This window comes from Toxorhynchites rutilus, chromosome 2 (genome assembly GCF_029784135.1).
Source record: "Toxorhynchites rutilus septentrionalis strain SRP chromosome 2, ASM2978413v1, whole genome shotgun sequence".
In the NCBI taxonomy this organism is placed as follows: Eukaryota; Metazoa; Arthropoda; class Insecta; order Diptera; family Culicidae; genus Toxorhynchites; species Toxorhynchites rutilus.
Window position 1 is genome coordinate 29,127,940 of NC_073745.1, and position 13,134 is coordinate 29,141,073.

General features: G+C 37.8%; 1 protein-coding gene across 7 annotated transcripts in view; it reads right to left on the reverse strand.

The window, feature by feature from the left end:
* LOC129764724 (protein phosphatase 1 regulatory subunit 16A) overlaps nt 1–6,351 on the reverse strand; it is a 639,202-nt gene extending 632,851 nt beyond the window's left edge. For 5 of the 7 annotated variants that reach the window (XM_055764137.1, XM_055764138.1, XM_055764141.1 and 2 more), the window contains exon 1: nt 5,187–6,338. The gene's annotated coding sequence lies outside the window, so the exon portion shown is untranslated. Of the gene's footprint in view, nt 1–5,186 lie in introns of all 7 variants that reach the window. The other 2 variants (XM_055764134.1, XM_055764136.1) reach the window with 2 other exon arrangements.
* Nucleotides 6,352–13,134: the final 6,783 nt, after the last annotated feature.

Genomic DNA, 13,134 nt, shown 5'->3' on the forward strand with positions numbered 1-13,134 from the left:
CTGGTAATGGACGACGAAACCTACGTCAAAGCGGACTTTCGTCAGCTGCCGGGCCTATTGTTCTTCTCCGCAGAGGACAAATTCAGCGTTCCGGAGGAGATTCGCAAGCAGAAACTATCCAAGTTTGCTAAAAAGTACGTGGTGTGGCAAGCGATCTGCTCTTGCGGAAAGCGGAGCGCCCCCTTCGTGATGACCGGCACGGTAAACGGGCAGGTTTACCTTAAGGAGTGCCTACAGAAGCGCTTACTACCACTATTGAAGCAGCACGAGGGCCCGACCATCTTCTGGCCGGATCTCGCTTCGTGCCACTATTCAAAGGACGTGTTGGAGTGGTACGAAGCCAACGGGGCCACCTTCGTGCCAAAGGAAATGAACCCGCCCGACGCGCCGGAGCTTCGCCCAATAGAGAAATATTGGGCGATTATGAAGCAGGCCCTCCGGAAGAACCCAAAAGTTGTCAAATCGGAGGCGGAGTTCAAAAGAAAATGGATTTCTGTTCAAAAAAAAACTACAACCTGACGTTGTACAGAACCTTATGGACGGGGTAAAGAGGAAGGTGCGAGCATACGGGCTTGGGCTCGAAGTATGAATAAAAAGAAAATGCCAAAAGTTGTTTAATAGTTTTTATTTTACTGTCTAAAATTTTCAAAAGGATCGGTCTACTGGGCGAATTTCTACAGCGTTTTTTCCGTGATGCAATTTGATGTGACACACCCTTTAAATGGGAACCAAATGTTAAATGTAGTTCGTTTGTTCCTATATACAATTAAAGCTAGATAATTCAATTTGATGTTTGGAAATATGTAAAATGTTATGTGTATTTTTTTTGTCGTGATCCGTCTTCCGCTTAGCGGAATTTGAATGATAGATTTTCGCAATTCCATTGGGTTACGCTCTCTGGTGGGGAATAGCGACCTGGCCTGTGATGATTCATTCAGGCACGGGTGAGATCTACCGTTTTCTTTGAGGCTTAATGAAGTTTGATGAGGCTTCATTTGGGTTTTGATTTCTAGTTAGGGTATCGTAGCCTGGCTGGAACGATCCGTACTTCGATTACGGAAGTAGTCGTACTAGAACTCGCCCTCATAAGGGAGTCTCAACCGGGCATATCGAACTTGGCGGGCAGTCTCCTTCGGGAGTGGCGCTTAAGCTGCGCGCTTTTAAAGGATCGGCCAGCCCACGGCTACACATTCTATCCTGGATTCCTCGAGTCGAGAAAGACGCACCACGCTAGATATGGGGTACAAACTAGGGGGGCGTTGCTGATTAATGGTCAGCTGCATCCCAATAGGAAGTATCCCGTGTCGGGTACAGGTACAGAGCATTGGAGACAGCAACATCCCAATTACGAAAACACTTGTAATACTAACCTCGAACCAACCGCGAGTAATCGGTTACATATTACTAACATAGATAATAAGAAAAATTGTCAAAGTATTGGACTCCCGGCCCCGTGAGGCTAACGCCATTTGAGCCTTGATAAAAATATATATTTTGGAAAAAAAAATACTCATGTTTTGTCATTTGTCGATTTCATTTGAAATTGCTCATAGAAGTTGATAGAATCAGATATTTATTGTAAATGTCGATGTCAGGATTTAATTAAAAAAGAGACTCGAGGTAAAATTCATTTCCTCTCTGTCCTATCAGAACCTGTTAAGTGGAGACTAGATAACAACTCCCGAAAAGCTGTTTAGCTTGAAGCATCGTGACGAGACCCTATCCAGCCGACGACAAGGATTTCACCGAAAAAAAGTCACAGGAGGGTTGTGTCCGAGACACGACCGCATAGTTGACGTAGGATTCCGTTAGGCTGTCTGTTGATTTTGGATATGTTTTAAGACTTACATCGTTAAACTCCTTGATAATGATTTGGTGGCCCTGAAAAGAGCCAGTTTGTTTGGTTGTTGGATATTGTTTGTTCACTCCACCAGTGTTTACCGAGTGATGATGACAGAAGGATGATAAACAGTCATTAGATGATGCGTATCAGATAAAAAGTACCGAAGTGGAACGAGATATGATGAAAACCGTTCTCTGTGATCCTAGACGAGATGCCTCCTTCGTTATGTATGGATGAAATAAAGAAAAAAAACTCTTCAATGTAATATACAATAATTACCAATAACGAACACAATTATTGACTTTTCTCATCAGTATAAAAATGTTACTTTAATATAGAGAAAATATATTTGAAAAAGGTAATTTTCTTTTATAATTTTTACTTTCTGAGTATTTATCCAATCCGATGCGGATTTTAATTGGACTAACAGCACTATGATAAATCACTTTTTCTAATATTTCTTCACTTTTCCAATTTTATCGCCGTATAAACTTTCCTTGGGTGAAAATGAACATAACATAACAGACAGCTTGAACTAAACGACCCGTTCTCGAGTGGGAACACACCTTGGTTTTAATTTATGAAAATTGAAATAAATCGTTCCATATATCAAGACATTTTTAATACAACTGCTATCATAAACAATTTCATACTTACATTTGTGCTAAATTTTTCAAAATAAACGATCGGTCATTGATATGAAATTTCACGAAGCAAGCATCATTAAAGCTCCAAATTTAAATTTTATTTGCTAGAATTAATCGTATCACTCACCTTACTTGCAATATAAAAATACCCCCGACTTGCATATAATTACAATGCAGATTTCCTCCGGGCACCTTGGTTTTGATGGCTCTGTTAGTGAACACATTTCGGTAGGAACAAAAGTTCCCTCTACTTTCATGTATTTGCAATGCTGATTTCCCCCAGGCAGCTTGGTTTTGATGTCTCTGTTAGGAAACCGCCGCATGTGTCGTCAATTTCGACTAATCAGAAGTGGGTATTTCCGTTAGGATAGGGGTTGAGATTTTTCAATTTTTCTATAGTTAGTTTCATAACATATATTATATTCTTCAATACAAAAAATTGTTATGGAGTGCCGAAATCGATTGACGCAGAAATTTCACCAATCCATTATGAAATGACTGAGCAATAAGCGATTGAAATTGGACAATTTTCACGATGTGCTCGATTTTCGATTTTCAATTTGTACCCCAATATGTTCCCGAAAGACGTAATCCTACGTCAAAACACCAACGGTTGACACCCACCCATAAAGCATTGTAAGAAATGGGCATTTAAAAAAAATAAATGCACACGTTTTAATTACACTCCACATCCGAGCCTTGATAAGCGTTCTCCCGAAGAGCCGACCCTGAGAGCGATTGTCCTCAAGCTCGAGCTTGCCAACATAAAAAAGGCCTTCAGAGCCCAACCTCAAAGCCTCCCGAGGCTCAGACCAGGAACCGAGGTGTTCCGGGAGATCCGTATGACTCCCGGCAGTAAGAAAGCAGCACCCAATTGATCATGTTCTAGATTTGATTAAACAGATTCAGCGTTCAGATTCCGAATTCCATGCATATAAATCGGAAATTTTGAACTACAGATTCAAAATAAAACGTCTGATTCTAAATGTCCGATTCCAGAATTCGGTTCCCAAATTTAAAGTAGTGAATCCGACTTGATGTTTGAGACTTCAGATTACATTTTCTAAACATTGGTGGTTGAGTTGAGGTTGAGGTGTTTGGATTGCTGATTAAAACATAAATAGTCAATAGCGGTGTCCAAATTAGAATTTTGAACACTAGATTACAAATTCAGGGCTCATATATCAAATCAGATTCCTAAAATGTAGAATTATTATTCCAAATATATTGGAAATTTCAGATAACCAAATTCATAAATTTGAGATTTCAGAAACCAATAAAAAAAGATGGCGAACTACTGACAGTGTATTCCATTTCTAATATTTTCATCAAAATTTTAAGCCTCAATAATAAATAAGTTATTAATATCCGACGATTTCAATAGCATATGTTTGTCAGCGTGTTGATAAAGAATAATATTGCCATTTCCCTAAAAGATAGTTGATGAATTCAATTTGAATCAGAACCAAACAAAAAATTCAAAAACATATTTTAACTCAGCCCAACCACACAATTATCTTCGTCTTGGATAGATAAAAACATTGTTAGATTTGGGAAGGGAAAGAAACAGACTTTTACACCAATAAAATATTTATGAGAGCGGTCAAGAACTTCCTTTTGTTTTGCTTCTCATTGTTTACCTGAGCACGCAGACAATAGCTAACCATAGTCTCTTGGTAAGAAGTCAGTACCTAAAGGCGCGGTAAAATATTGACTTGCACCCTCCCAGCAAACAAAACCAAAACAACCGCAACTGTAGCAACATACCGGCGCATGCCGGAACGGAAAGATTATATGAGATTATCCCATAATTGCAGACGATTCACTTGATTCTGCTTTTATTTATGAGTAGATCCTTTTTGAAAATCCTTTTTGAGCGGGTGAATGAAACCGACATGTTTCAACGATGATCTTGAGTTGTTTTTATAACACTTCACCAATGAATTTCAGTTTTGCATGATTGGAACTGGCAATTGATTCTAAATAAGAACACCTTGTCGACGCCGCCGTTCATAGTGCGTTAGCTTGAGCATGCCGACTAAACATATGGCATTGGGATAGGCTTCTAAGGGAGCGCGCATAACAATTTATCTCGAGGTGACGGGCATTTAACTCGCGCGCCTATATCGCCTACAGTGTGGGACAACACATTTGAACTATTGAATTTTTATGTGTGAAAATGTTTCGTATTTTTTCACTCTATGATAATTTTTACTGCAATTGCAATTGGCGTTCTTTGAATGTTTAGAATACGTAATTGACGCTTACCTCATGATTACCGAAATAACCTATCAATATATCCAAGAAAGGTTCCGAAAACATGAAATTGATCCGATCGACGTCGATACACATAAAGCTAAACCAAACTGTCGCATGGTTGCAAATTTTTTGTCCAATACTGTATATCGCGTACAGAATGCGTCTTGGAAGGTTAAAAATCCCTACCTAATTGATTGAATGTTGATGTTTTATGCGCACTATATTTACTTCAGTGTAATATATAGTCTAGCTAAAACGTTCCGTAAATATCTAATTTACTTGGAATGGTTTCAAGCTTAACTCCTTTGGTTTACATTCTTTTTCGTCACGGACAGATATCGTTAGAGTTGAGTGCTTATCTATTCGTACTCGAAAAAGAAACTAGGTAGACCTTGATAACACATATGAAAACGTGGCATTTTACAGTAGTATCTTACCTTTCGAGTTCCACCGAAGATCACTCGGCCAGTGAACCAAGCAACGCAGGAATTTAATTTCACAATTATCCACAATTAGTTTCCACCTAAGTCTGCAAATGCGGCTCCATCAGCATCACATCTATTTCCTGACGGATAGGGGGAGGAACGACGAGGAGAAATCGTTTCAAACGCACCTGTTCCTCCTTGTCGAATACGACGCTTCGGGCAGCCAAACCAAGAAAGCAACAGACATAAACTACACAGAATGGGATAAACAAACACACACTTTACGTTCTGACTGTATTACTTTTCACTTCTTCTTTGTTATTCACTTTGAGTCTACTTTAACTCGTCTCATTCCGACACCTATTCCAATATAGATCTTGAACAAGTTGACCTTTCACCTTACAACACCTTGCAACCCTTTTCCGGAAGTGATGCCCACCCGTTGTGCGTTCACAGTGTTCCACTAAACGCTCCAAAAGTGTGCCATTGTTGATCCATCGGACGCGACACTGCTCCACATATTTATCGTTACAATCTACGGATCATAGAAAGTAGGCTCTTGGTCAAGAATACGTAAATACAGGCGCACACACACTCAGACACAAACAAAAACCTGTTTTGTGCAACGAAGAAGCCTTCCCGAATAAGAGGAGTGCGCGCGCGTGACATCAAGTGACAGAGCGCGCGGTGAATAACAGCGCAAGAACAACAATAAAAAAAAAAAGTGCACTTCTCCGAGGAGCGCTGCTGCTATGACTACCCGACTGTACTCTCTCATTCGTCACAACACAACACGGGCGCCTGTATGAGTGTGTGGGTCACTCACTGTGTCTCGGTGTGGGAAAAGTGAATGTAAAGGCTGATTAGGTTACGCTTGCGTGGTAGCCGTATTTTGCTTTACAAGTCAAGTGGAGAAAAGGAAAAGGCCACACAAAAATTGTATGATCTTCAAGAGTTATTTATCATTCACCGACAAAAAACGCTCGCTGATAAACTTCACTGAGAAGAATTCACAAAATGTCAACCGATATAATGTAATTCAGTACGCAACGACACTAACTTTCGGTTCTTTTGGGGAAGGAACCAGTCACATGGATAACTTCAAACGTCCAGACACTGATGGACCGAGATCACGATCGCGACTGAATGGATGGATTTGATGAGAACGAATACTGGCGTACGACTGTGGGAAAAAAGAATCCTAGGATACGTGTGTGGTTGCGTATGGCAATTCTTATTGGACTTGGGCCTAAAGGTTTCGAAGAGTGGCTTAACCAGGTGAGCATTGACTGCAAACCGATCAGTGTAGCCAACTTTTATGTTATTTGAATCATGCCATCGTTTAGTTAACTAGTTGAGCTAGTAGGATTTCTTCAGATTAGATTCGCCAGAGGTTGGAATTTTTGATTAAGAGCCTATTAACCCGTTGAGCCCCGCGTTGGTCCCAAGAAACTGACCTTGAACAATTTATTAGAAGAGCGTTTATCAATGAGACTGGCATTTTTGAAATAATAAAATAAAAGAAATTGGTTTGTTTTTGGATGTGTTACAAAAAGCAACTACGTTCTAGTCGGATGTCTGACTATATCCTTCTTATTCGATAAATATATCTTTGGGAGCTGGGACCGACACTGATATTGGGCAAACGCTCTTGGTGCGGACTGAATGGAAAGCGCAACAAGAACAGTGTGGGGCTCAACGTGTTAAGAATTACAGTATGAAAAAAAAGTTTATCCATCCGCGCCACCAATTTAAAATTTTCTCGTTTTTCTTGTTAAAATCAGGTTCAACCCATCAAGGGTTCCATGATTAATCAATTTATGTTTAATTATCATATTGCCATTGAGAATACGGCGTTTATATTTTTTCTTGAAATTATATGTGATGAATTATGAAAAAGGGCAAAAAACTACGCAAAAATTTTATCCACCCCCAATCGGATACTACGATTTAAGTGTGTTTTACAGAGTTTTAGTGTGTACTCTGCAACTTTCTCGTATGTAAACATTGTATCTAGCTGTCATTTAGTGCTCTTGAAGTTTTCCTGCTCAAAATTTTAGTTTCGTGTTCAAAATTTGAAGTTATTTGTTGCAAAACACCCAAACTTCGATAAGCATCAGAAATTTTATCATTGAACATCACAAAACTGGTAAAAGCTCAGGTAATATTGCCGATATTGTTCAGCTTCATTATCTTCAGAGCTATCGTGAAGAAGTCGGAGCAAGGTCGAGGACTATCAGCTCTGCAAAATTGCGGAACACATTGAAAGCGAGTTTTCCACTCAACTGACATCACAATCCGTACGAAATCGTCTCATAAGAAAGGTCTTAAGGGCAGAGTAGCACTTAAGAAGGCATGGTTGTCCGCAAAAATAAAAAATATATAAAAAAAAAGATTGAAGCCGGTCCAGGACCACATTTCATGGACCAGTGATGACTGAAATAAGGTGGTTTGGTCAGACGAGACGAAAGTAATGCGACGAGACGAGAGTAGCCCAGCAAACATTAAATCGCATAACAAGCGTATATATAACATCATATGCCCTAACATTTGGTTGGCATATAATGCGCCTAGCTGGCATATGCATGCAAAAGTGGAGGCCATATACATACATGGCAAATGCTTACCGAATTTGTTTGGATGAATATGCAACTTTGACCGGCTATAATAGCGATTATGTTGAATTGAATTGCGATCTAATATGAATATATTCATGAATTGTCAAAGCACCAAATACGACTTTTGCGATACTCATATACGATTTATTACAGACATAGAAAAAAAAACAAATGGCGCAAAATATTTTCCTGGAATGATTATTATAGCCTCACGAATCGCCATTTGTATATATGAGTATTTATGTTTGTAGAAATAATAATTGTTTGATTGACTTGTGTTGGGAGTGGAATATGAATGTTTAAAATGGCACAGATTGATGTTTGGTGAAAACTGCTCCGATGTGGGTTCGAACTCCGGTCGTCTGGATTATCATCCACCAGATATCTCGCGCGGCTATATGAAATTTGATTCAACAGCGTTTATAACTTTCGAGTGCATCATTGACATTTTAATATGATGTAATATGTTCTTTATTAGGATATAATATGATTTAATGTTTCATGATTTTCTTCAGCATGCAACACGATTTACTACAGTACTGAATCGATTTAAATTATACGCTTATACGACATACAAACTGCATCAGCGTAATATACGCATATGATGCGGATTAAATATATTTTACGACAATGTACATAATAAAATTGATGTTTATTATACCGAATTGCGACTTAATTTGATAATGGTATATAAAATCGAGTTTATACATTTTATGCGATTTCAAATATACACGATACATACTTTGATTGATATTATATGCGATTATGATTTATTCGGATTTCTTGTAAGACTTGGCACGTGCAAAATTATACGATTTAATGTTTGCTGGGTACCCATGAATTGTCAAAGCACCAAATACGACTTTTGCGATACTCATATACGATTTATTACAGACATAGAAAAAAAAAACAAATGGCGCAAAATATTTTCGTGAAATGTTTATTATACCCATAACTCACGAATCGCCTTTTTCATATATGAGTATTTATTTTTTTTTTATCCAAAATATATATTTTTATTAAGGCTCATATGGCGTCAGCCTAACGGGGCCGGGAGTTCAATATTTCGACAATGTTTGCTTACAACTATGTAAGTAATATGTAACCGATTACTCGCGGTTGGCTCGAGGTTAGTATTACAAGTGTTCTCATAATTGGTATGTTGCAGTCTTCGATGCTCTGTACGTGTGCCCGACACGGGATACTTCCTATTGGAATGCAGCTGACCATTAATCAGCAACGCCCCCCTAGTCTGTACCCCATATCTAGCGTGGTGCGTCTTTCTCGACTCGAGGAATCCAGGATAGAATGGTCACTAGCCGGCGCAATCATCAGCTCGTGTAGAGTTGTCATGAGCGGTACAACCTTTGGCTCTTGTTGAATGATCAGTGGACTGCACAACCTTTGGCTCGTGTATCTGTAAAGAGTGTGTGTATGTATTGCCGCGACTAAGTAAAAGTTTATCGTTTGGATAGGAGGGATATGAAACGAGGACACAACGAAGGAAACATCATTAAACGTTGACATCGGCGTTTCTGAGGAACAGGTATAGATGAAGCAGAAGATCAGGATCACGGCTACCTAAGATATCCCAGGCGGGGATATCCAATTGTCTGCCTTGTGCTCTCAGTGCTCTAGAGAGCTGTATTTATGTTCGTAGAAATAATAATTGATTGATTGACTTATGTTGGGAGTGGAATATGAATGTTTAAAATGACACAGATTGATGTTTGGTGGAAACTGCTCCGTTGTGGGTTCGAACTCCGGTCGTCTGGATTATCATCCACCAGCTATCTCGCGCGGCTATCTGAAATTTAATTCAACAGCGGTTAAAACTTTCGAGTGCATCAGCATTTCATTGACATTTCAATATGATGTAATATGTTCTTTATTAGGATCTAATATGATTACTGTTTCATGATTTTCTTCAGCATGCAACACGATTTACTACAGTACTGAATCGATTTAAATTATACGCTTATACGACACATGAATTGCATCAGCGTAATATACGCATATGATGCGGATTAAATATATTTTACGACAATATACATCATAAAATTGATGTTTATTATACCGAATTGCGACTAAAATTGATAATGGTACATAAAATCGAGTTTTTACATTTTATGCGATTTCAAATATACACGATACATACTTTGATTGATATTATATGCGATTATGATTTATTCGGATTTCTTGTAAGACTTGGCACGTGCAAAATTATACGATTTAATGTTTGCTGGGTATATATAACATCATATGCCCTAAGTTTTGGTTGGCATATAATGCGCCTAACTGGCATATAGATGCAAAAGTGGAGACCATATACATACATGGCAAACGCTTACCGACTTAGTTTGGATGAATATGCAACTTTCATCGACCATAATAGATTTTCAACGCACCTAATACGACTTTTGCCATATTTATATACGATTTATTACAAATGTAGAAAACAAAACAAATGGCGGAAAATACTTTCGTAAAATGTTAATTATAGGCTCACAAATCGCCATTTTTTATATGAGTATTTATGTTTGTAGAAATAAGAATTATTCAATTGAACTCCGGTCGTCTGGATTATCATCCATCAGCTATCCCACACGGCTATCTGAAATATAATTCGACAGCAGTTAAAACTTATACATATGACTCGAAAAAAGTATAACCAAGTACATTCTATGCAGTAGGTACAGTCATTCCTGGTTGCCGATTTTATTTATTTAACTATGTTCTAAGGAAAGGGAAATATGACTTACCTATCATAGAAACCAAATATATAATATCATTGAATTGGAATAATAATAAATAAATCAATGTCAATGAAACTATCTCAATTTTATATTTTTTTTATTACAATGTTCACTGTACAATTTGTTCTCTCAAGCATATCCAACTTAGGTTCTGATTTATTATAAATATAATAGATCGATCTGGCAACCTTGCAAAGCGATGCGATGTACACTCCGTTTTGTTGCAAGTTTTAATAGCCGTTGTTATTTTCTCGAACATCAGTAATTTCGAGTGCTGACAGTTCCGATGTACTGGATTAAAGATGGAGTATTATTGTGGCCAACGAAACTGCCGAATAACAGAGGACAGAGTATCGTGGGTCTGCCAAATCAATATCAATAATGATGAACCGCCAGTTCCGAAATTTTAAGTCGGCTGAAGTGGCGGCAATCACATCAAAAACCAAATTGTTTTGTTTTGGTGAATCATACAATAATCCATTTTTATCTGTTAATTGATGATGAGTTTCGTTCATACTCGTTTAGATCCGTTTAGCATCCCCAGCGGTTGCGATGTTTTGGGAATAAGCGACCAAAAGCACTTCTTTTTTAAAATTTAATTATTTTATGTCTCCATATGTAATAAGACATTGTTGTTATGGAATGAAACTTGTCAGTAAAATTCTTTCAATGGTATGATGTGTTATGTTCTTTATTAGGATCTATTATGATTTACTGTTTCATGATTTTCTTCAGCGTGTAACACGATTTACTGCAGTACTCTATCGATTTAAATTATACGCTTATACGACACACAAACTGCATCAGCGTAATATGCGCATATGATGCGGTTTAAATCTATTTTACGATAATGTACATCATAAAACTGATGTTTGTTATACCGAATTGCGACTTAATTTGATAATGGTATATAAAATCGAGTTTTTACATTTTATGCGATTTCAAATAAACACGATACATACTTCGATTGATATTATATGCGATTATGATTTATTCTGATTTCTTGTAAGACTTAGCACGTGTAAAGTTATACGATTGAATGTTTGCTGGGCAAAGTGACCCATTCGATCATACATTGACCCGCAACGGAAGGAATCCACCCAAATTTATAAACTTTTTCATAGCTGAATGGTTAAAAAAATTTGCATGATAATTAAAATAACCTCTCAAATGGAAGTTCATATCAACCGTTATTGAACAGCATTGAATAACTCCAATTTGGTTCGCCATTTCTCGAGCTTTATGCAAATTTTGTATTTTTTTATTGAAACAGATATAACATGGAAAAAATCCACTGGAAAAAATCACAATATCTTGTAACAAAATGACGCACCCCTTTTGTTGTCTTATGTCAAATCTATTTGTAGGCGCCATTTACGTTCGATTCAAGCTATGCTCCAGTTGCTTATCGTTGAAAAGAGTGTTGGAACTTGAAGAAATTATGGCTGGTAAACAGATTTCAATTCCCATCCGAAATTTGGTGGTAAAATATTGTAAGGTCAATCCATCACAAAGTAAAATTGCTGCAAATTATAGTATCAGCCCAGGAAATTTGGGCAAAGTACCAGAAACTCGGATCTGTGCTCAGCCGCGTATGAGAGGTGTGCGTAAAACAGACCGTCGCATTGATCCGATGATCATCCATTCCCAGCGTCTCTCAATTCAGCTTGGCCCTTTTTGTCAATACAATAGGAAACATGTTCCGTCATCGTTCAGAAAATTTTGAAAGTACGCGTTTCACTCTTTTTTTTTTTTTGGATTAAAACTCCATCAGCGTTCATCTGAACGTACATTCGATTCGATGGTTACCCCCATGTGTTGGTAATCATACGCCACCATGCAGATCTCTTTTCTCTTCTTTTGAAAATCGAAAACGAGCTATCGGAGCATTCTACTTAGATAAAGTCATAGTGTCATATGAGAGTTAAAAGATTTGCTATCTGTTTTCAGAATAATGGTTTTTGTTTCTCTAAGAATGGCGAATGTATGAAAATCGACTCAAACTCATATTCGTACGCTTGTTGAAATTCCAGCTCGATTTCTATGGCGTTAATCAATTTCAGAATTTCATCATTTGTTTATCTTATTCATTTCAACTATCTTTAACTGTCTATAACCGTTATCATCTACGAGTTTTTTGGTGTATTCGGAAGGAATATTCATCCATTCTTTCATCATGTGGTTTTCAAAATCATTATTTTCAAAAATTTGATGGTTTTTAAATTTCCCACATAGATAACTTCCTTAGTTTTTAACTTAACAGATTATAATTTCCCGATAATGTATAGAAAGGCCGGCGACAAACCAACTAAACCGAATTAGCGGTACGGCAACATGTGCGTCGCTAATTTCCCTAAAAATGACTCTCCTAGAGGGGTCTCTTTTGAGCAAACGACAATGAGCTGATTCTAAAAGCCCTGACTGAACATCTTTGAGTAATATTAAGATTGACTACATCCAAGCGATAACGGAGATCGTTTCATCCCAGTTCATGAGCATCCCTTCAGCCTCGCACTGTAAGCCTATATCTATCTATATAAATAAAAATGGAAGGCCAAACCTGTTCGTAAGCGGAGAACCCCAAGA